Raw genomic sequence first — 24,154 nt, 5'->3', positions numbered from 1 at the left:
TAGTTCTAAAACCTTTTACTCTTTTTCTTTTGCTGGCTGGTGTGAGAAGTTCTGGTTTGGTGACAAAAGAGGCAACTATTTGGTCAGTGAAAGGCCTGCAGCTTGAGAGATGCCAATGTTGTCCATCTCATGAGTTCTAATCCTTGGCGGAGTCTGTTGGGGGGCACAGCACGGGAAGTGGGCAGGGGCCAACCCCCCACACAGACACTTGTCCATGGAAGAGACTTTGTGCCACGTCTGGAACAGCTGGGTGGGTACAAATACACCCACCAGAGGTGTCCTGAGAAAAAGTATCTGCTGCAAAATAATAATTATTAATAAAAGCAAATCTGTGAGCATTAGGAGGAGAGGAAGCAAGACCAGTTACCCAGGTTTGCCCTGTAATTCTCTTAAAGCCTCTTCCAATTTCTGTCTAAACTTGTCGTGCTTCTTCTGCACTTGCTGGATTTTGTCCTGTTCCTCCTTTTCCAAGATCCTTAGGAAGTTCTGGAACTCAGGGATGGAGAATGTGTCCCACTCCACCTCTCCAGTTTAATTCTCCTTTAGCACAAAGTTGAGGACATCTGTGTCTGGCCAGCAAGGAGGCACAGATAGAGGGAGCAGTCAGCAACAAAGAGTTTCTAGAAGAGCACTTGACCATCCTTGTGTATTTGCTTAAAAAGTGCAAACTTTGGGGGATTTTCCACTACCATAAACCTCTTGAGCAGCCCCTGGATGACCTTGCAGACTGTGATTGTGTTGCTGATGGGCAACTACTAGATGACATCCAGTGGCATGTAGAAAGATGTCCGCTTGTCCCTCATCGCCCCAGGTTCACTTCCTTGATGGCATCGTTGATGGACTGGGGCCTGATCCCAGCAGGCACTGCCATGGGCCGCAGAAGTTTCATATGCACTTTGATGAAACCCGTGTAGGTGCCATCTTCGCTCAGCTTCATGTCCAGGCAGTTCTTCTCCAGGCTGTTGTGGCTGTTGATATGCTTGCTCTCCTGCAGTGTAGGCAGAGGAGATTCCCGAGATTCCCTCCTCCACTATCTTCAGATGTTCTCTGACAGATGTCTGCTCTTCACATTCCTTAAAAAGGTCCTCTTGGCCGTGAAGAAACAATCTTCCAACTCCTCCTCTAGGCTGCAGTACTTCTTACTGCTCATGCTGCTCTCCACCCGCCGTCTGGACCAGCTGGCTCCAGCTGCACCAGAGCTGAGCGGGCGGGGCCGCCTGCTTTTGTCAGTGGGGCGCGAGTGGCCCAGGCGGTCGACTGTCCCTGTGCACTGCCTGAACTTGCACAGCCGATGGGTCAGCCCCGGGGGTCAGGCCCCTGGGCCCAGCTCGCGCTCCTCGCTCTTGGCCACTCTGGGCACCTGCCATTTCATCTCGGGCCGCGCGGCACTGGCTGGCTAGCTCGCTCAGCCCAGGGGCACCATCTCTTCTGTTTTTGAAGAATTTGTCGAATAAATTCTCCATAGCAGCTGCACAATTTTACATCCCCACCAGCAATGTATGGGAGTTCCAATTCCTCCGCATTCTTACCAATATTTTTTTTTTTCCATTTTTAAAAGCTAAATCAACCTAGTGTACAACTAGCATTTTGGAAAGCCTTCCTTGAAACTTTTAAGGTCTGTAGAGGATGACTGATAACATTGAACATCTTTTCATGGACATGGGGCCACATGGGGCCATTTATACATCTCCTTTGTAGAAATATTCATTGAGTTCCTTTGCACATTTTAATTGGGCTTTTTGTCTTTATCGCTTAGTTGTGAGAATTCTTTCTACATATTAATAATCTTACAAACTGATATGCAAATTTCTCCCATTTATAGGTTGTTTATTAACTTTTCATATAGTGTTTGTTGATACATATATGTTTTTTATTCATCTATTCTTGCTTCTGTTGTGAGGTTTTTTGTTTTTTTTTTTGTTTTGTTTTTTTTTGTTTTTGTTTTTGTTTTTTTTTGTTATTGTTGTTTGTTTTGTTTTGGTCATAACCACAGAACCACAGCTAAATCCACCTTCATGAAGATTACTCTTACATTCTAGGAGTTTCATAGTCTTAGCTCTCATATTTAAATCTTTCAGTAATTTATGTGTTACTGTTTATATGTCTTCTTTTGAGAAATATCTATTTCAGGGCCCTTGCCCATTTCTTAATGGGATTATCTATTTTCTTTCAATAGAGTTTGTGTTCCTTAAATATACTGGATATTAATCTCTTATCAAATGCATGACTTGCTAACAAAGAATATTCGTGTATTTTATTTTTCTTTATTTCTTTCATCAGTGCTTTATATTTCTTGCTCCTATAGATCTTTGATGTATTTTTGTTAGATTTATTCCAAAATATTACATTTTAGGGGGATGAGAATTAAAATGACATTGTGATTTTAATATAAAATTCCACATTCTCATTGTTAGAGTGCAGGAAATCAATTGACTCATGTATATTAGCTTGAATCATACAAACTTCCTATAACCCATTTGTTAGTTATGGAGTTATTTTGTGAACTTTTTTTGGCTTACTATACTTAGAGGACCATGTCAGCATCAGACACAGACAGTTTTATTTCTGCTTTTCCAATCTATCACTATTTGTTTTTCCCTTTTTATCACATTAGCTGCGATTTCTAGTACTATGTGGAAAAGCAGAGATGATAAGCAACATGCTTGCCTTTTTTTTTTTGATTTTAGGGAGAATGAATTAAGTTTCCCACCATTAAGTATATCAGCTGTAGGTTATTTGGTAGCCATTCTTTCTGAAGTTGAGGTTTTCCTAGCTCCACCTAACTTACCAGGTTTTTATTTTTCATGAATGGGTACTGGATTTTGACAAGTGATTTTCTCTGCATTTAATGATTTGATCATATGATTTTTTTTCTATAGGTTGTGATGTGATGGACTTTACATCATTGATTTTTGAATGTTGAACCAACCTCATATATCACTTGGATAGATTTCAGTTGGTCATGGTTTATAATTCTTTTTATACATGATTGTATTTCATTTGCTAATATTTTTGGTTGAGAATTTTTACATCTGTATTCATGAAAGATAATTGACTGTACTTTTCTTGTAATGTCTTTATTGGGTTTTGGTATTATGGTAATTCTGTTCTCATAGAATGAATTAAGAAGTATTCCCTCTTCTTCTTTATTCCAAAGAGGTTCTACAGAATTGGTATAATTTTCTCCTTAAATGTTGGTAGAATATACCCAAATATACTATTTGGGTTTGGCACTTTCTCTTTTAGAAGGTAATTACTTATTGGCTCTAGTTCCTTGATTGGTACAGGCCTATTCCGATCATCTATTTCTTCCTGGGTGCACTAGTGAGATTTTTTTTTTTCTTTCAAGGAATTGGTCTCTTGCATCTAGATTAGTGAATTGATGGTAATATAGTTGTTCACAATATTATTTTATTCCTGATGTAAGTGTTTATGTCATTTGTCTCTATCTCTTCCTTTCTCTCTCTTAGTCTGACTAGAGGCAGCTTAATTTCATAGATCTTTTCAAAGAAGCAGCTTTTAGTTTCACTGGTTTTATTTATTGATTTCTGCTTCAATTACATTGATTTCTATTCTCATTCTATTATTTACTTAATTCTGTTTAATTTAAATTTAATTTAGTCTTCTTTTTCTAACTTGATAAAATAGAAGTAGGGACAATCATCTTTAGATCTTTTTTACTTTCGAATACATGCATTTAATGCTATAAGTTTTTCTCTAGGGACTGCTTTTGTTGCATCCTGGTAATTTTTATAAGATGTACTTTCCTTTTCATTGAGTTCAAAATAATTTTAAGGATTGTTTGAGAATTGAAAAATCGACCCTTTTATTATTATGTAATGAGAAAGGGCAAAAAAAGAACATGACAATTACTTCTGGAATTTTTTCATTAAATATTGTAGGACTATGGTTTAGTGGAAGTAACTGAAATCAGGAAAAATGAGAACATGGATAAGTGGAACTATTGTGTCTCAAAACTATAAAACACTGATTAAAGAAATAAAAGATGTAAGAAATGGAAATGGAAATGCATACTATGGTCTGGACTGGAAGACTCAATATTCTTAAGATGTTGACTCTTCAAAAACTTCTCTCAGGATTCAGCAAAATTCCAATCATAATTCCAACAAGATTCTTTTGTGTACAAATTGATGATCTTACTATAGAATTTATACGTGAAGGCAAAGCTAGAAATTAAAATCAGTTTTGAAAGAGAAGAGCAAAATAGAAAGTTTCACATTTCTTATTTCTAATCTATTAAGTGACAATGACCAAGTAAGTGTGATATTAAAGAAAAGATAGAAACATATATCACTATTGAGAGTCATAATAGCATAAAATGCAGAACTAGATTCACTCTTATATCCTCCATTGATTTTTAATACTGTAACCAAGGCAAATCAGTGGAATATAGCCTTCAACAAATGATGCTGGAGAAATCAGATTTCTCATGCTAAAGAAACAAAACAATAACAACAACAACAACAACAAAACCGTTTACTTCATTCCTCTCATTCTCTAAAATAATTAACTTAAAATGCATCATAGACCTTGTTATTTGTGTGAGTATGAGGAGAGTTCCCATAACATCTTTCTCTGGAGTCATAAAAGTCCCAGAGACAGGTGCAGTGGCACACACCTGTAATCCCAGCGTCTTGGGAGGCTGAGGCATGAAGATTGTGAGTTCAAAGCCAGCCTCAGCAACTTAGTGAGGCACTAAGCAACTCAATGAAACTGTATCTCTAAATAAAATACAAAAAAAGGGGCTGGGGATATGGCTCAGTGGTTGAGTGTCCCTGAGTTCAATCCCAGTACCAAAATAAAATAAAAAGTCCCAGAACAAAAATTAAGGAGCAGGTGGAGAAGGATTGAAGGAAGGTGATGTCAAGTTGCATCCACTCAAGCTGGTTGAAGCCAGTGCAGAGCTGGTTCCTGCAGCTGTGGCTGAACGAAGAGATGAGACTGATGAACCTAAAATGGTGTATCAAGATATGTATTTCTCAGTGCATGTGCTCTTCTGCCAGGGATGTAACAACTGTTTTACTGATTTGGAAATTGGAAATACAATACAGTCTCTTTCTCTGTATATTGTTTTTTGGTTCTTAGTAAACCAATGCACAAAGAGCAGAGGCGATTAAAACTGATACCAAGGAAAAGGTTGTTTGTACACAACTAGAGTGGGGAGGACTGAGTCTGAAAACCTGGGGTAATTTTGGGGTATCACATCCTATTTTCATGTCTAGAAATAAATGTTAATATAATCTATAACAACCCAATAAAGGCAAGACTATAGAGGATGCAGATTCCTTAGGAATGAAGTTTGCACCGTATCACCACACACAGGACTTAATTTAGTTGGTGACTTCCAAGTTCTGGGGCCATACGGAGCAGGCAGTTGAAGAAGGGAATATAAATGATGGTATGGCCTTGTAATCAATTTCAGGAACATAGACCATGACATTAGGAGGTCATCTGATATATATGAAGAGTATTTGGGATGGTGTTAATGATGGGTGCTATGAAGGTTTTCCTAGAGAGGTAAGGAGGCAAAAGTAACTAAATAATGTGGAATCTGGGCTTCTTTTTCTAACTTGACCTGAGAAAGTATTGGACATGATGTGGAGGTGTTCATTTTTTTTTTCATTCTTGTCCTTTCCTTATATAGGCACAGCACAGAACTCCTGCCCATTCCCCAAGCAGCCAGTGATTAAGCATCCATCCCTGAGCTTGTTTCTATCCTCAGTGTTCCCCAAAGTATAGTCAGGTGTGATCAATGGCTATAATCACTCACTGCGGCAGGACTCTGAGAGAATTGTCTTAGTGAGGTCCTGAGTAATTACTTTGTTTATAATTAGTTATCCCAGGATCTGAAGTCCATCGGGAGCCGGTTCCCTAAGGTGCAGCAATGAGTAGCAAGATATATGAGCTGGGGTGGTGTAGACACAGATTATGACTTTAGAGGTTTTTACTTCACATGCCTACAATGAATGAGGGGAGATGGATCTCAGGTCAGAGGTCACTCTTAGAAATCCTAGGTAAATCAAGAAGGATGGTGCTTATTTCACCTGTAGTGTCTTTTCAATTTGAAGGTATAGTTTTTCCAGGTTATGCGTTCTCTAAGATGTTTTTTTTTTTTTTAATGGGATGGCTTATCTGTTCTATACCCCTCTGCCTCTCACATCTTCCCAACATTCTATAAGTATTTTGTCTAATGTCTGCAAGTTGAATTGTTAATGATAACATTCATAAATATCAATGTGCAGTATATCTTATGATACAACAACAAGATTATATCATTTCAACATAATGACAGCTCTGTGAGCTAGGTAGGCTTTAATGCAACAGGCTTTCTTTTAAAATCATCTGTAAAGAATTAACATTTTTTGGACAGCCCTCCTCTTCAGACATTGTGATTAAATTTTTCTGAGAGGATCCAATAATCTGCAATTTAAAGAAAATGTTTGTCCTTCCTATTCCTGTTCAACCCATCTACCAAAACATTGAATTTCTGTGGGTATTAAGGAAAAATATAAAAGCTGAACCATGAAGTCAGAATAAGTATTTTAACATTATGCCCAAGTGAGTTGCATGTACATTAAAGTCTAGAAGCACTGCCCTCACTGATTCCTATGCACACCCCACACTGAGAATTCCTTATTTCATGGGTCAGGGAGACATGAAGGTTAATCCATCCTCAGCACAGCAGCTGAAAGTGATGCCTCTTGTTTGTGATTCATAGTCACACTCTTGACATCCAGGATGGAATTTCCTCAGTTACAAGGAAAGAAAAATTGTGAGAAACCAGGTGTATGATTTGCAGTAGACATTTTCTTCCCATTGCAATGTCAGCAGGTAATGTTCAAGGGTAAAAACTGCTAATGCAGCAGAATTAAACACCACCACCACCACCACCAGGGTGAAGATCCCAGTGGTTGGCTTCCATTATGTCTTTTTAGTTAAGGAGCTCCTTACATCTATTAATGCCCCTACTCTGATTTATTTGTCAGATTTGGGGTACAGTTATATTAGAGTCAGAATTTTCCAGAAATCAGAACCAGACCATTTACACAGATAAATATGTGTAGATAAAGAGGAAGGGGTAGAGAAGAACGGGATAAAGAGTGAAAAAGAGATTCATTTTAAGAAATTAACTCGCATGATCATGGGACTGGCAGGTCTGAAATCTACAGGGCAGGTCAGTAGAGCAGATGCCCAGTAGTGTTGATGCTACCATCTTGGGTCTGAAGGCAAGCTGGAGTAGAACCCTTTTCTCTTCAGCAGACTTTCCTTTTAAGGCAAGACACCCCCGCCCCAAGAAGGGTGATTTGTTTTATTGATTTGAATGTTAATCATATTACAATGCCTTCCCAGAACCATCTAGATTGGTGTTTGACCAAAACAAGGTGCTGTGGTTTGGATCTGGAATGGCCACCAGTCTCATGTGTTCAGAGGTGGGGCTTTGGGGAAGTGATTGGATCTAAGGCCTCTGACTTCATCAGTGGATTAATCCATTGAGGGTGGAATGGACTGCAGGGAGGTGGGACCTAGATGGAGGAAACAGGTCACTGGAGACAGGTGCTGGAAGGGGTTTATCTCTGGGCCCTTCCCTCCCTCCTTACTCTCTTTCTGCATCCTGCTGCCATGAGCTGAGCAGCTTTCCTTCACCACATTCTTACATCATTTTGATCTGCCTCACCTCAGGCCTAGAGCAACAGAGCCAGACATCCATGGACGAAAACCCCAAACTGTGAACCCAAATAAACTTTCCACCTTTAAGTTGCTTATGTCAAGGATTTTGGTCATAGTGATGAAAATCTAACTAAGACTTACACATTAGGTACTAGGGCCTAGCAGAGTTGAAATGAAATGAAACTAACCATGAAATTAACCACCATATGGGCTGTGGATAGTGGAGGAAGAACTCAATTAAGGGCTTGAAGGTAGAATTGTTTTTGTCTCCCCCATAATTTCTAAAATTACCATCATGTTAATTTTTCCCCACACCAATATCAATGACATAAGGTGAAATGAATCATAAAAGACTTTTAGACCAGGTGCTGTGGTTGTAGCTCAGTGGTAGAGTGCTGGCCTTGCATATATGAGGCTCTGGGTTTGATTCTCAGCACCACATAAAAATAAACAACAAAAAATAAAGGTATTGTGTCCATCTACACTTAATAAATAAATAAGTAAGACTAGAAACCTCCTAGGTTCCTAGGGACTTAAAGAAAGGGGGAGTTTTAGACCAACTCAATACAAAGTAGTGAAATGAGCAGTAGATCTAATGTACCCTAATGTTTTCCATGTTTGCAAAATTACATCCATGAAGTTTGAAACAGAGTGTCAAAATGCATAGCTAAATGGTAAATAAGTGAGTTCTTGGTCTGAAAACAATTGACAATAGCAGCAATTTTAACTAGATTTTGCTGTCTTTTAAAGTGAAGGAATGTGTGCCTCAGCCTGAAAGGCAGTCAGTAAGTATTTATGGGACACTGACCACGTCAGGCTCCAGGCCGGGGGCTGCCCTGCTGCAGTCATGAGGCAGACATGACTTTTCTTCATGGAGTTCCTAATCAATGGGAAGTCAGCTATCAACCAGGGATCAGGGCACTGAGTGCCATGAGATGAGTCCAGAATGCTGTGGAAATTGTAGCATGATACAAGGAAGGTTTAGCTTAGCAAGTGCCACGTAATACCCCTGAAAGAGGAGGGGGTAGGCTAGGTGAAGAGGGAGGCAAGGAAAGCAGGCGGGAGGCAGGAGAAACAGCAAGTGCGAAACACTGGAGCCTAGAAATGATGGCTTCAGCCCAGCACTGCAGACAGGGGAGGCAAGAGGCATCGTGCAGCCAGGAGAGGCTAAGGAAGTGGGAAAGGATCAGGTAATGAAGTGTCATTTGTGCTCCTGAAGGGAACTTTGCCTTTTTTCTTTTTTTTTTTTTTATTTTTTATTGTTGGCTGTTCAAAACATTACATAGTTCTTGATATATCATATTTCACCATTTGATTCAAGTGGGTTATGAGCTCCCATTTTTACCCCATATACAGATTGCAGAATCACATCAGTTACACATCCATTGATTTACATATTGCCATACTAGTGTCTGTTGTATTCTGCTGTCTTTCCTATCCTCTACTATCCCCCCTCCCCTCCCCTCCCCTCCCCTCCCCTCCCCTCCCCTCCCCTCCCCTCTTCTCTCTCTGCCCCCTTTACTGACATTCGTTTGTCCCCCTTGTATTATTTTTCCCCTTCCCCTCACTTCCTCTTGTATGTACTTTTGTATACCTCTGAGGGTCTCCTTCCATTTCCATGCATTTTCCCTTCTCTCTCCCTTTCCCTCCCACCTCTCATCCCTGTTTAATGTTAATCTTCTTCTCATGCTCTTCGACCCTACTCTGTTCTTAGCTACTCTCCTTATATCAAAGAAGACATTTGACATTTGTTTTTTAGGGATTGGCTAGCTTCACTTAGCATAATCTGCTCTAATGCCATCCATTTCCCTGTAAATTCTATGATTTTGTCATTTTTTAATGCAGAGTAATACTCCATTGTGTATAAATGCCACATTTTTTTTATCCATTCATCCATTGAAGGGCATCTAGGTTGGTTCCACAGTCTAGCTATTGTGAATTGTGCTGCTATGAACATCGATGTAGCAGTGTCCCTGTAGCATGCTCTTTTTAGGTCTTTAGGGAATAGACCGAGAAGGGGAATAGCTGGGTCAAATGGTGGCTCCATTCCCAGCTTTCCAAGAAATCTCCATACTGCTTTCCAAATTGGCTGCACCAATTTGCAGTCCCACCAGCAATGTACAAGTGTACCCTTTTCCCCACATCCTCGCCAGCACTTGTTGTTGTTTGACTTCATAATGGCTGCCAATCTAACTGGAGTGAGATGGTATCTTAGGGTGGTTTTGATTTGCATTTCTCTGACTGCTAGAGATGGTGAGCATTTTTTCATGTACTTGTTGATTGACTGTATGTCCTCCTCTGAGAAGTGTCTGTTCAGGTCCTTGGCCCATTTGTTGATTGGGTTGTTTGTTCTCTTATTGTCTAATTTTTTGAGCTCTTTGTATACTCTGGATATTAGGGCTCTATCTGAAGTGTGAGGAGTAAAGATTTGTTCCCAGGTTGTAGGCTCTCTATTTACCTCTCTTATTGTATCTTTTGCTGAGAAAAAACTTTTTAGTTTGAGTAAGTCCCATTTGTTGATTCTAGTTATTAACTTTTGTGCTATGGGTGTCCTATTGAGGAATTTGGAGCCCGACCCCACCGACTGTAGATCGTAGCCAACTTTTTCTTCTATCAGACGGCGCGTCTCTGATTTGATATCAAGCTCCTTGATCCATTTTGAATTAACTTTTGTGCATGGCGAGAGAAAGGGATTCAGTTTCATTTTGTTGCATATGGATTTCCAGTTTTCCCAGCACCATTTGTTGAAGATGCTATCCTTCCTCCATTGCATGCTTTTAGACCCTTTATCAAATATAAGATAGTTGTAGTTTTGTGGATTGGTTTCTGTGTCCTCTATTCTGTACCATTGGTCCACCCGCCTGTTTTGGTACCAGTACCATGCTGTTTTTGTTACTATTGCTCTGTAATATAGTTTGAAGTCTGGTATCGCTATACCGCCTGATTCACACTTCCTGCTTAGCATTGTTTTTGCTATTCTGGGTCTTTTATTTTTCCATATGAATTTCATGATTGCTTTCTCTATTTCTACAAGAAATGCCGTTGGGATTTTGATTGGCATTGCATTAAACCTATAGAGAACTTTTGGTAATATCGCCATTTTGATGATGTTAGTTCTGCCTATCCATGAACAGGGTATATTTTTCCATCTTCTAAGATCTTCTTCTATTTCTCTCTTTAGGGTTCTGTAGTTTTCATTGTATAAGTCTTTCACCTCTTTTGTTAGGTTGATTCCCAAGTATTTTATTTTTTTTGAAGATATTGTGAATGGAGTGGTTGTCCTCATTTCCATTTCAGAGGATTTGTCGCTGATATACAGGAATGCCTTTGATTTATGCGTGTTGATTTTATATCCTGCCACTTTGCTGAATTCATTTATTAGCTCTAATAGTTTCTTTGTAGACCCTTTTGGGTCTGCTAGGTATAGAATCATGTCATCTGCAAATAGTGATAATTTAAGTTCTTCTTTTCCTATTTTGATGCCTTTAATTTCTTTCGTTTGTCTAATTGCTCTGGCCAGTGTTTCGAGAACTATGTTGAACAGAAGTGGTGAGAGAGGGCATCCCTGTCTTGTTCCAGATTTTAGAGGGAATGCCTTCAATTTTTCTCCATTCAGAATGATGCTAGCCTGAGGCTTAGCATAGATTGCTTTTACAATATTGAGGTATGTTCCTGTTATCCCTAGTTTTTCTAGAGTTTTGAACATAAAGGGATGCTGTACTTTGTCGAATGCTTTTTCCGCATCTATCGAGATGATCATATGGTTCTTATTTTTAAGTCTATTGATGTGGTGAATAACATTTATTGATTTCCTTATATTGAACCAGCCTTGCATCCCAGGGATGAATCCTACTTGATCATGGTGCACAATTTTTTTGATGTGCCTTTGTATCCGAGTGGCCAGAATTTTATTGAGGATTTTTGCATCTAGGTTCATTAGAGATATTGGTCTGTAGTTTTCTTTCTTTGAAGTGTCTTTGTCTGGTTTAGGTATCAGGGTGATGTTGGCCTCGTAGAATGAATTTGGAAGTTCTCCCTCTTTTTCTATTTCCCGAAGTAGCTTGAAAAGTATTGGTATTAGTTCCTCTTTAAAGGTTTTGTAAAACTCTGCTGTATACCCATCCGGTCCTGGGCTTTTCTTAGTTGGTAGTCCTTTGCCTTTTTTCTTAAGAGCACTGAGAATCTATCACTGGATGTAATCAGAAGAGAGGGGTGACCAGAATTTCATCTTATATTGTCACAGTGCAAAAGAAAGTATTTGGAGGAGAAGGGTATTGAAGCTTAGAAGCAGGAATTTAAGAGGCAGTTCGCACAGTTCAAGTGACATAGGAGGTCAGCTTATCTAAGGTAGTGATGTTTGGAACAAAGAGTGGATGAATTCAGAATGCAGTGCAGACTCTGTAGGACTTGCTGGATTGGATATGGATGGTGAGAGAAATGAGGGAGTGAAATAAAACTCTCAGGTTTCTGAGTTTGAGCCTGAATTCCTTTTACTTAATAAGAGAGACAGGAGGACAGGGTTGGGAAAGGAGCAGGCAGAGATCATGAATTTCACTTGGGGTCTGTTTTACTTACTATGCCTGTGGTACATTCAAGGGAAGATAATCATTAAGTCTTAAAATAGGGTTCTGTAGGATAGAAAGAGGTCAACACTTGAGTTTTAAATGATATTTGAAACTTTGAAGTACATGAGTTTTTCTTGGGAGTATATGTTGAGTTAGAAGGCTGTAAAGTTTAGAAAAATTCCTAAAGAGCATGACCATGTCAGAAACTGAAAAAGCAGGACCCAGTTATAATCACTGAGGGTGACTGGCCTGGCAGAAAAGCAAAAACCAAACCAAACCAGACCACATCAAGACATTTTGTGTGTCAGAAATGTTTACAAAAGAATGGAATATTATACCATGTTAAAAAGAAGTGAAGCAAATATCATGTCTTTTTAAAAAAGATTATAATTATACACATTGTGGTATAAGATGGTAATTATTGCAAAGAGTGAAATAAAGATTTTTGATAGACCCCTAACAGGTTATATATCATAGAAATATGTGATTTTATTTGAGTTTCTAAAGGACTGTATTATTGTCTCTTTAAGAGACTGGAGACAGAGCATGATAGGAAGGAACCAAACTCTCATCTCAGAGTTTCTCCTCCTAGACCTGCCCATCCAGCCAGAACACCAAAACCTGTTCTATGCCTTGTTCCTGGCCATGTATCTTACCTCTGTCTTAGGGAAGGTCCTCCCCATCATCCTCATTCACCTGGACTCCCATCTGCACACGCCTATGTATTTGTTTCTCAGCAACTTGTCCTTTTCTGACCTCAGTTTTTCCTCTGTGACCATTCCTAAACTGTTGCAGAACATGCAGATTCAAATTCCCTCCAACCCCTATGCAGGCTGCCTGACTCAAATGTACTTCCTCCTGTTTTTTGGAGACCTGGAGAGCTTCTTCCTTGTGGCCATGACCTATGACTACTATGTGGCCACCTGCTTCCCGCTGCACTACACCACCATCATGAGCCCCAAGCTCTGGCTCTGTCTCTCCCTGGTGGTGCTATCCTGGGTGCTGACCATGCTCCATGCCCTGTTGCACACTCTGCTTATGGCAAGACTAGTTTTTTTTGTTTGTTTGTTTTGTTTTTTGTGATGCTGGGAATTGAGCCCAGGGCCTTGTGCATGTGCAGCAATCACTGTACCAACTGAGCTATAACTCCACCTAAGACCGTCTTTTTTGTGTGGATGACATGATCCCCCACTTTTTCTGTGACTTATCTGCTGTGCTGAAGCTGGCCTGCTCTGACTCTCATGTCAAGGAGCTAGTGATATTTATCATGGGAGGATCATTGTTTTCTTCCCATTCTTACTCATCATTATATCTTATGCATGAATTTTCTCCTCCATCCTCAAGGTCCCTTCTTCTCGTGGTATTCACAAGGCCTTCTCCACGTGTGGCTCCCACATTTCCGTGGTGTCACTGTTCTTTGGGACAATTATTGGCCTCTATTTATGTCCATCAGCTGATAATTCTACTGTGAAAGAACCCATCATGGCTCTGATGTACACGGTGGTGACTCCCATGCTGAACCCCTTCATCTACAGCCTAAGGAACAGAGACATGAAGGGAGCCCTAGGAAGAGTTGTTTGTAAGAAGAAAAATCTCTCTGTGTTTTATGGAAACACTTGTGATTTTCATATCATTTTTTTTCCAGTGAATGTATGGATATTAATATTGGAATATTATTCCAGATTTTTCCCCTCACCTTGGGAACCTTTGTTGACGTAGCACACTACACAGTGGTTCAATATGTAAAGGAGAGGAAGCTTAGCTGAGCAGTTCATCTAGGGAAGGGGGTCTTGGTGATCTGATTTTGCCTTTCTTTGTCTTTCCCAAGTGATCCTGGGAAAGCCAGGTGTAAGAATTATTGTTTGATGTGATGTCCATGCCTGGCATCCTTAAGTTATCCCAGGATCTTATCATTTTATCTAGAACTCTGCTTTGTCTCTGGTGTCATTTTTAAATAGTACTCTATAATCTTAGGTTAATACTAAATAAGATACAAAACTCTCAACCTTGTGGGTGAGAGCCCCTCGCCCTCCAGTGCTCCCCCAATGTCTCTTACATATGCTCTCCTGCAGACATTTTCACATCATTTTATCTTGAAGCCTTCTTCCCTCCCTCTCCTGGATTTATTTTCATATTTAACATTTTCTGACTTGACCTAAACATAAATGGATCTTTCTTTTTTTAAAATGAATATTTTATTTTTGCTACAATATTTCATTTTGTATATATCCTGGTGATTACCTAAAATGAAACTTTATTATTATTTTTCCCCCAGTAAGAGGAAGAGTAACTAGAGGTTAGTTAAAATTTTTAGTTTGGGGGCTGGAGATGTGGATCAAGCGGTAGCGCGCTCACCTGGCATGCGTGCAGCCCGGGTTCGATCCTCAGCACCACATACAAACAAAGATGTTGTGTCCGCCGAATACTAAAAAATAAATATTAAAAAAAAAATTCTCTCTCTCTCTCTCTCTCTCTCTCTTTAAAAAAAATAAAATAAAATAAAAAAATAAAATAAAATTTTTAGTTTGTAAGAACACCTCTCTTCTATTTGGTATTTTGGATTTTGACAATGTATTTTCTGTTTTTTTTTTTTTTTTCCTACTCTCATGACAATTCAATGGGAATAGAAAAAATAGCATTGTTGTTTTGCAGGCTTAAATTGAAGCTCAACATTTTCTCATATCACAAAGAGGGCCAGTTTGAACCTGTATAAAAATCACAGACCATCTGATTCTACAGTTTCTTCTCATTCTTCTCCCACTTCTGAAAGAGAAAGAGTTATCCATTTTTAATTTCCTTCCTTCCTCCTTCCCCTTTTTTTGGTACTGGAGTGCTTTACCACTGAGCTATATCCCTAGTCCTCTGTATTTTTAATTTTAGTAGGGTCTCTCTAGGTTGCTGAAGCTAGCCTCAAATTTGCTATCCTCCTGTCTCAGTCTCCCAAGTTATTGTACCACCAACAATGCAGTTATTTTTCTTAAACTCTTGGCAGCACTATGGAATGGTCCTTGATCTGTTTGTTTCCTTCACGCTCAGCAGTACTCAGTCTCTTCTGGGTCATGAGGGTGAGGGCCCCTTGCTCAACTGTGTTCAGTTTCCTCTTGATTCTAGGGTGAGCTCCCCTCACCTAACAGTGCTCACTCTCCTCTGTGTCCTCTCAGTGAGCACCCCTCACCCACCATTGCTCAGGATTCTCTGAGTTCTAGATTCTATCGTTTCACCAGAGTAGAAACCCACTGGGATCTGTGGATAAGGAGCAATTCCTACCTTGACAGGATATAGTGAAATATGGCAAAGAACCATTTCTCACCATCATGGAGAACTTCCTGAGACCAGTGAGAAACCACCACTGTCCCTCCATCACTGTGGTACCCGAGATATAGCCCTGAAGGATATTCTCTAAAAGAATCTGTGTTGTGTGAATCCTGAGTGTGAGCTCCCCTTGCCCACCAGCACGCAGTCTCCTCAGCGGCCTGAGTGTGAGTACCCTCCTGCTCAGTGATGAGTCTCCTCTGTGAGAGCCCCTCGCCCCCCAGTGCTCAATTTCTTTTGGTTCCTGTGGGTGAGCGCTCTTTGCCCACCAGTGCTAAAGCACCTCTGTGTCCAGGGGCCTCACCCCAGTGTGTCTTCATTGCAGTTGGTTCTTTGTTGCCTACTAGTGAGTACCACCCTCTCTCTAGTGTTACTTCTTTATGAGAATATGGTGGGTGTTTTTCCTTTTGATCTTTGTTGTTGAGTGAATATTCTCTTTCTTGCCTGTCCCTCGAAGAGTTTGTTGTGTGTTTTGTTTTGGGCTCTTGAGATGCTGGGAGTTTGAATTTCTTGGCTGCCTCTCGTGTGGTGCAGGAGTACTTTCAACTCACGGTGGTCCTTCATCACCCCAGCTTGTGATGATTCCTGGAGACATCTGGCTGTCCTGGTTGGGTTGTTCTGTCCTCTTACTTAGTAGATAGATCTGTGGCTGCTGACAGGCATTCTGCAGGGTGCCTTTCTGCACTGTGCCAGAGATGGCTGTCCCGAGGTTCAGAGCCCTGAGGCAGAGATTTCCTGTACCTACCCCTGAGCCTCCTTCTGCACAGGCTGCCTCCTTCTCAGGGTCCTCCCTGGGAAAGGTTGGGAGCAGGGCTCTGCCCTCCTCCTAGGCTCTCTTTTTGTCCCTTCTGGGCTCTTATTCACTGATGACAGCCACAGTCAGCTTCATGGTCCACCTTCTCAGTCACCTAGACTCTTTCCCAGGTTGGTCAGCTCTTCCCTAGAGGAAGTGTTGGAGATTGAGAGTGGGTTCTTCTTCCCTGTCTTTAGTCCAGATTTTTGGGGACATACTCACCGTGTTCTGCTCTGTACCCAGTGGGAGGAGCAGCACTGAGGGGAGGAAAAAGAGCTCCAGACACAGTGGATCTACACGTCTGCATCTCCCAGCTTCGTTCCTGTAGATGGCACTGCTTCTATGGGACAGGTGGAGGCAGATCAGCATCTTCCTTTGATTTGGCCAAATTGTGATTGAATTCATTTTTTTCTTTTTATATTGTCTTTTCTTATTTCTGATGTTGGTGAGTGCCCCTATCCAGTCAGCAGGGACTCTAGATTGTTGAGCCCTGGGAATAAAAAAAAAATGTCATCCCCTATGCTTGCTCCCCTGCTGAAACTCCCAAGGGTTCCCAGCCTACTGACCCTGGGCCCCTCACTGAGATGCTGTCCATGTCCCCTGCACAGTTAGAAGCTATGACCAGGCTGGGCATGTGGTATCCCAGCTTCCAGTGTCTCTTCAGTCCCCTCTTGGACTCCCCACCTTTCTTCCCTTTTCCCCCTGTACCAGGCCCCTTCGGCAAGTCCTCCTAAGGGCATGGAGCCCCCCACCTTCCTAGACCACCCTCAAGCAGCTCCTGGGCTTCAGGGCAGGTCACTGGGGCATAGTCAGGGCTGGAGTGAGAGTCTAGAGAGGAGGGCCTCCGAACCCCACCCTGGAGGCCCACCCTATGGTTAATATCCCCCTCCCTAGTTTTGCATTCTAGGAGGCAGCAGCTGGAGTCCAGCTCACTGGAGAAATGTGAAGGACATGGGGCAAATCCCTTCAATGGAAAGCCCCTGGCATCTGGGTCAACAGAAGGAAAGGTGAGGGGTGGAGGGAGTCCACAGCTTGAGGGCATGGGGAAACTGAGTTATGTGGTGTGGCTGCTGTCCTGTGGATACCCAGGTGTAGCCTGAGCAGCAGATGGGCAACAGAAGGGCTGGGCCCTGATCCCTCAGTGTATCACTAGATGCAGCTGGGGCAGGAAGGGCTCAGGAGGGCTCAGGAGGGCCCAGGAGGGTGAGCCCCAGGGGAGTGCAAGCCCCTCCTCCAGGTCCCAAGGCTTCCACAGCCACCCCACACGACACAGGAAACATGATCAGCAGCTGCAGGATACAAGGACACATGTGCACAGAATTTCCATATACTTGCTGAATAATGAACCACAAAAGAGCCTTAATAACATCCAAAGTATGGTGTGGATGGGCAGTGTGTGTGTGATGTGTGCATGTCGTGTGTGTGCTGTGTTTGTGTGTGGATAGTTGGATGCTGTGCATGTTGTGTGTTGTTTGTACAGCACAGTTTGGACAGAATGGTGTGTTTCTTGGCATTTGAGTTGTCATACTGTGTGCTGAGTGGGTGTATGTGACTATGTGTGTTGGGTTGTGTGATGTGCAAGGAGGTGTGTGGGCATCTGGTATGTGTGTGTGTAGTTTTGTCTGTCAATTCTAGTGTGATTGTTCCTTTGCAGAGCCAGACCCTCAGGGTCAAGATGCCACCTGCCTTGTGTTGGTGAGTGGCAGTTATGTTAATGACAATGATCCCTTTGTCCACAGAACAGTCTGTGGCAGACAAGGAACTCCTGAGATTGATATATAAGGCAAGGCCCAAGTGTTCATCATAGAATTCCAGTGTCAAGATGGCAGTTGGCTGATGGGCCTGGTGCCTAGCAGGATCAGGGTTTCCAGTGGCCTGATGGAGGCCTTCACCAATTTCCTCTGGGTTCTTGTCTCCAAATATGCTACAAGCCCAATAAGCCAGTAGGAAGTTTTGGAAAGCAAGTTGGTAACTGGACCAGCACACAACCCAGCCTCAAGCTCACATTCCTTGGGCTCAATAATGCAGATGAAGCAATCGAAGAAACTCTGTTCACTTGTCCACTTCTAAAAATTGCCAAGCACTTGAAAGGGGAAGAGGAGGTGTTTACCCAGTAAGGCAGGATGAGCCCATGAAATGTGCATTGCAATGTGAAGTGGAAATTCTGTTTCAGACCAAGGGAGGAAATACTTCTGTGATGAGGAGTGAAGGTGAAGGAGCCACTGCACCAGGCTCTATGAATGTTTTGACCTGGTGACCACACTCAATGGAAGACTTGTGCACACTGCAGGGTGAGCTCCTATGTCTCTTCTGGAGTGATCTCCTGGCAGATTCTGGGAGTCTCCTGAGTTTCTAGAGGACAGTCAGGGATGGGGTAATTTTAGTCTTTGGCAGGGAATGCGGCTGCAGAATGTGCCCCTGACTAGGGCTGAGACGATGGGTCCAGTCCATGGATGAAAGGGACAGATTGATGGGGACCTTAACTAGAAAAAAGGATCTGACACACATGGTTTGAGGAATGACACAGACCTGAAAAGTGCGTCTTTCTGCCCCTGCAGGGAAGAATAGGTTGTAGGGAAAGGTAAATTAAAAAATTGCCATCCTCCAGATGCAAAGGCAGTGTTGGCTCTTTGGAAAATCCAGACTACAGATGTCCCCTGCCATCTGCGACAATGGCCTTGCTCAGCCCTGCCGAGTGGAAAGAAGGCGAAGGCCTCGTCCAGCCCTGGTCAGAGGTGGAGTGGAGGCATCTGCTAAGCACCTTCCAGGTCAGCTTCAGCAGCGGAGTGTGTAAGGCCTCCATCTCCCTGCTCACAGACCGCAGAGATGCCGGCCTGACTCAGGGGCTGAGGTCTCCTGTGTGTCTCCATGCAGGCCACCGCTTCCTCCTGCTCTCACCTTCTCCACCTTCCCCAAGGTTTCCACAGTGACGTGTGTTGTTTTGTAACACAATAAAGAAAGAATTTATTTGCAGATAGAATGTTTTCCCAAAGACCCTGAGTGTGAGTTAGCAGCCAGGTTCACCTGGTCACGGTTGTGATGCCTCATTGACTCCACAGCTGGGGCCTCCAGGAGCCTGCCCCTGATCTCAGATGGTCTCCCAGGAAGAACTGCAGGATCCACCCTTTTGACAGGGGAGGATGAGGCAGAGGAGATCCGGGGTCCCTTAGCTCTACCATTGGAGGAAGGGACTGGGTTTTGGGACCACACTTAGGTGCATGTACCCCAAGGATAAATGAGGAGATAGCAAAGTTCTCTATGCATGCAGCATTGGGAGGATGGGCAATAAGGTAGATCTGAGCACCTGTTTTGAGCCCCACAACCCCCCAGATGTCCCCAATGACTTTCATGGTGGACAGCCCCAGAGGCCTGGAGAAAAGTGGAGGCCCATAAGGTGAAAGGGGGTCCTGGTAACTTGGACAGGACAGTGACGGCAGCCAGGGAACCTGGAATCTGGGGCTGGGCAGGGGAGCAGATGCTGACCAGGGCCCCTTCTCCACTGCAAGCCCTCCTGGTGCTGCTCCTGATGGACCCCAGGCAAGTGCTTCAGGACTCCAGGTAAAAGCTTAGCCCGGGAACCACTCTTTCTAAGCCTGCTTTATTGCTCAAATTTGGCTCAGAAAGGGTCTTTTGACACTGACTCTTAACAGTCTGTAACTTCTGGTCAAGGAGGGACTGGGACCTGTCCCTGATGAGGGGCTAGATCAGACCAAGACAAGTCCATTCTAGCGACTTAGGCCCAGACCACTTGATGGACAATCAGTAATGTCTTCAGAAAAGATTATTCGGAGACAGGGGAATTGTCAGAATGAAGATGGGTGGGTGCCAACCCTACCTAAAGCAGGCATTGCCAAGGCTTCAGAGCAGGTTTCCCAAGTTTTCCACTAGGTGGAAGCAGTGGGCATCTTTGCAGGTTGGCTCTTTTCACTCACAAGCTCAGGGTTCCCTTAAAGGGATCTCAATAAAGGGCCAGAAGACAGGGAGCCCCAGATCCCTCAAGACTGAAGGATGGACAAGACGGAGAGACTGAGACAAGGCACAATAAAAATCAGAAAATTTCAAAGAAATTCCATATTGCCCTTTTCTCAATCCCTGCCATTTCCTACCAACATCCCAGCTCCCTGCAGTCAACCGTCCCATGGCCAGGATGGAAGCTTTGGCCAGGCCAAAGCCCTAACCCAGGAAGGAATATAGGGCTAGAGGGAACTGATCAGTTCCCCAGCAGGGTCCCCTGAGCCTACACAACTGCATATCCCAGCTTTGTTCCTGTGGATGGCAGTGCTTCTGTAGGACAGAAGAGGAAGATCAGATTCTCCCTCTGTCTCCTGGCTTCCTTCCTGCAGATGGAAGGACAGGCAGAGGCAGATCAGCTTCATGCTCGGTTTTGGCCAAATTGTGATTCAATTCATTTTTCTGTTTTATATTGTCTTCTCTGACACTGGTGAATGCCCCAGTCAGTCAGCAGGGACTCCAGATTCTTGGGTCCAGAAGTCCAAAAGTTCCTCCCCAGTGCCTGCTCCCCTTCTAGGGCTCCCAAGGGTCCCCAGTCTACAGACCCTGGGCCCCTCACTGAGGTGCTGTCTATGTCCCCTGCACAGCAGGTGTGGCTATGTACACCCTGGGCCTGTGGTTTCCCAGCTTCCAGGGTCTTCTTAGTCCCCTCCTGAACTCCCTACCTTTCATCTTTTCTCCCCCTATAATAGGCCCCCAAATCATGTCCCCCTAAGGACATGGATCCCCCACTTGCACAGACCACCCCAAGCAGCTTCTGGGCTTTGGGGCAGGTCGCTGAGGCACAGTTAGAGTTGGAGACAGAGTCCAGAGAGGAGGGCCTCTGAGCCCACCCTGGAGGCCCACCCCATGGTTAATATTCCCCTCTCCAGTTCTGCATTCCAGGGGGAGGCATGAGCATTGGAGAAATGTGAAGGACATTAGGAAAAGTCCTTGGGTGGGAAGTCCCTGGCATCTGGACCAGCAGAAGGAAAGGCCACTTGAGTGATGGGTGGAGGGAGCCCACAGCTCTAGAGCATGGGGATACTGAGTTGTGTGGTGCGGCTTCTGTCCTGTGGGTGCCCAGGGGTGTCCTTGGATGATAGGTAGCATAAGAGCTCGGCCCTGATCCCTCAGTGTATCACCAGAGGCAGCTAGGATGGGAGGGGCTCAGCAGGGCCCAGGAGGGTGAGCCCCAGGGGCACATGAGCCCCTCCTCTAGGACCCAAGGCCCCCCATGGCCACACCACATGGCCCTGGAACCTGAGGTGCAGCTGCAGGACACAGAGACACACGTGCACAGACTTTTCCAAACACTGATCATATAGTGAGCCACAAAAAAGCTTTAATAATGTTCAAAGAATGGTGTAGGTGTGTAGTATAATGTTTATGTATGTGGTGTGTATGCAGTGTATGTGTGTGGTGTGCATGACGTGTGTGTGCTGTGTTTGTGTGTGGATAGTTGGGTGCTGTGCATGTCACGTGTTGTTTGTGTAGCACAGTTTGGACAGGATGATGTGTTTTGTGGCATGTGAGTTATAGTACTGTGTGTTGAGTGGGTGTGTGTGACATGTGTATTGGGTTGTGTGATGTGTAAGGAGGTGTGTGTTTGCCTGATGTGTGCCTCTGTGTTTTGTCCATCAATTCCAGGGAGACTATGCCTTTGCAGAGTCAGACCCTCAGGATCAAGGTGGGCAGAGCTGGTGCCACCCATCCTGCTGGCGAATGGCAGTTATGGTGATGGCAATGATCCTGTGTCCACAGGACATCACGTGGCAGACAAGAAATGCCTCTGAAACTGACATACAAGGCAAAGCCCAAGTGTCCATCACAGAATTCCATGGCAGTCGGTTGGTGGGGCCAGTGCCCAGCAAGAGTGTGGCTTCCAGTGGCCTCATGGAGGACTTTACCAATTTCCTCTTGGTTCTTGTCTCCTGAATTTTGAAGAATAAGATCCACAGACAATGATAAAAGGGAAGAGTAAAAGGATCAGGATTTACTTAAGGGAGAAGGGACAGATTCACCATGTGGGAGGGGCCCTGACAGCAGAAAAACCCATTTTGGTGTGCCAACTTAGGAGTTTATACATGGTTCTGGGTAGAGCATGGAGCAAAAGCTATGTTAAACACTCAGAATCAAAGCCACTGTCTTCCTTTCCATCCAGGTTCACCCCCACATGTCCTCCTATAACTTCCATCTGGGTTCACCCCACCTTCTGGTTTTCCACCTCTGGGATAAAGGAGTTGGCTGGACTGTTCCATAGGACAGTCCAGCCCACAGAGGAGCCTCAAGGTCTTTTACATTTGAATTAGGCCTTGATGGTGATCATTAATGCCTACCCTTAGCCTCCAGGTGTGCTTCTTGTGACTGAAAAAGACTAACTACTATATTCTTACACCGTGTTGCCACTGTTCATTTGCTTGCTTAGAACTCTTTAAAGGAAAAGAAGATTTATCCATGTGGGTTCTTTCCATTGTTCTTACCTGTACCCTCCCTTCACATCCTTCAGAGGAGTCTGGGATGTAATCTACATGATTGGCTAATTTTAGAATTAGGGTGGGCAAAAGGAAAGGGCTGCGATTGGATCCAATAAAGGCTGAATACCAGACTGTGAAAAAGAGCCACTAGACTTTCTATTTCTCACACTCAGGGCATCTTCCTGTGGATCACCCTGCCTCATCCTCCTGGGGCTGGGGCCAGAGGCTGCCCAGACCCCTGTTACAGAAGGTTTAAAGGGTCTTTCAATGTGGACTCCCACAGTGACCCTGGGGAGATGGAAGGCAGAGCTCTAACCAAGAGGAAGCTGCCAGGTAGGGCCACAGGGGGTGTCCCTGGGGCTGGGTGATGGCCCTCTGGAGCTATGGGGGTTGACAATGGCTCACAGGTAGGGGTAGCTAGGTTTTTCCTGCTCTCTGTTGATTGGTTAATTTGAACAATTTGGGTGGACAAAGAAGCATAGTTGTCCAGCCCCTAGTTGTCCTACACTGGGCCCTGGGGCTATTAGGGCAGAGCTTCCTGTTAGCAGGAGGAGGGAAGTGGTTGGGGACTGGACTTAACTGCTGCTCAAGGACCACACTGGCCAGCTCCAGCTGGAGTCTCAAGATTAGATGGAGACAATGCATAAACAATAATAAAAACCCAGCTCTGTCTCCCTACTCAGGCCAGCGTGCTGAGTGCATGGTGAGGGTCGGGCAGCTGACATTCAGATGCACCTGCAGGCAGTGGGGCAAGAGTCTGAGCTGGAAAGGCTCCAGGTTCCGTCAGTCACAGTGTCTCCACCCCATGTTCCAGTCTCCCTGCAGTGCCTACCTTGCAGCTGCATTGGGCCTTCAGGTTGGTGAGCCCCTTGCTGGAAATACCCTGTGCTGCAAGAAATCAGGCACTGCTCAAGTTATTCAGCAAGGCAAACATTACTTCTGCAGAAGGATGTGCTCTGGAACAGTTCAGTGAGAAAGCACCCTGGGTGAGCAGGCTGCCTCTTTTTATCCCTAAGGCAGCACTGCCCCTTGCTCTGATAAGAAGCACTCAGGGCCTACCATCTATGTGATTGGCTCACTTTAAAACTGTGGGAAAAGGGAAGGGCTGTAGTTAAAATGGCTGCAACTGGCTCTTACACCAGGCTAGCTAAACACTCAATTCTGAAAATGGACCACAGGACTTTGTGGTTCTCACACCTTCACACCCATCCTCCCTGCCTGTCAACCCCTGCACAGTCTCACTGTGCCTTTGAAGGGTAGTGCGACTTAGCGAGCACTGGCCACTGGCTGAGTGACTGTCCTCGCAGGCATTACCCCCCACTTTCCAA

The 24,154-nt window shown here is 43.8% G+C and overlaps 2 pseudogenes; one reads left to right on the top strand and one right to left on the bottom strand.

The window, feature by feature from the left end:
• Window positions 1–363: 363 nt before the first annotated feature.
• On the bottom strand, window positions 364–1,463 carry LOC139702503 (ras association domain-containing protein 5 pseudogene; annotated as a pseudogene).
• Window positions 1,464–12,800: 11,337 nt separating this feature from the next.
• On the top strand, window positions 12,801–17,093 carry LOC139702502 (olfactory receptor 1468-like; annotated as a pseudogene).
• Window positions 17,094–24,154: the final 7,061 nt, after the last annotated feature.

Source organism: Marmota flaviventris, chromosome 17 (genome assembly GCF_047511675.1).
Source record: "Marmota flaviventris isolate mMarFla1 chromosome 17, mMarFla1.hap1, whole genome shotgun sequence".
NCBI lineage: Eukaryota > Metazoa > Chordata > Mammalia > Rodentia > Sciuridae > Marmota > Marmota flaviventris.
Note: the sequence above shows the minus strand (reverse complement) of the source record. Positions and strands in the feature narration are given on the sequence as shown.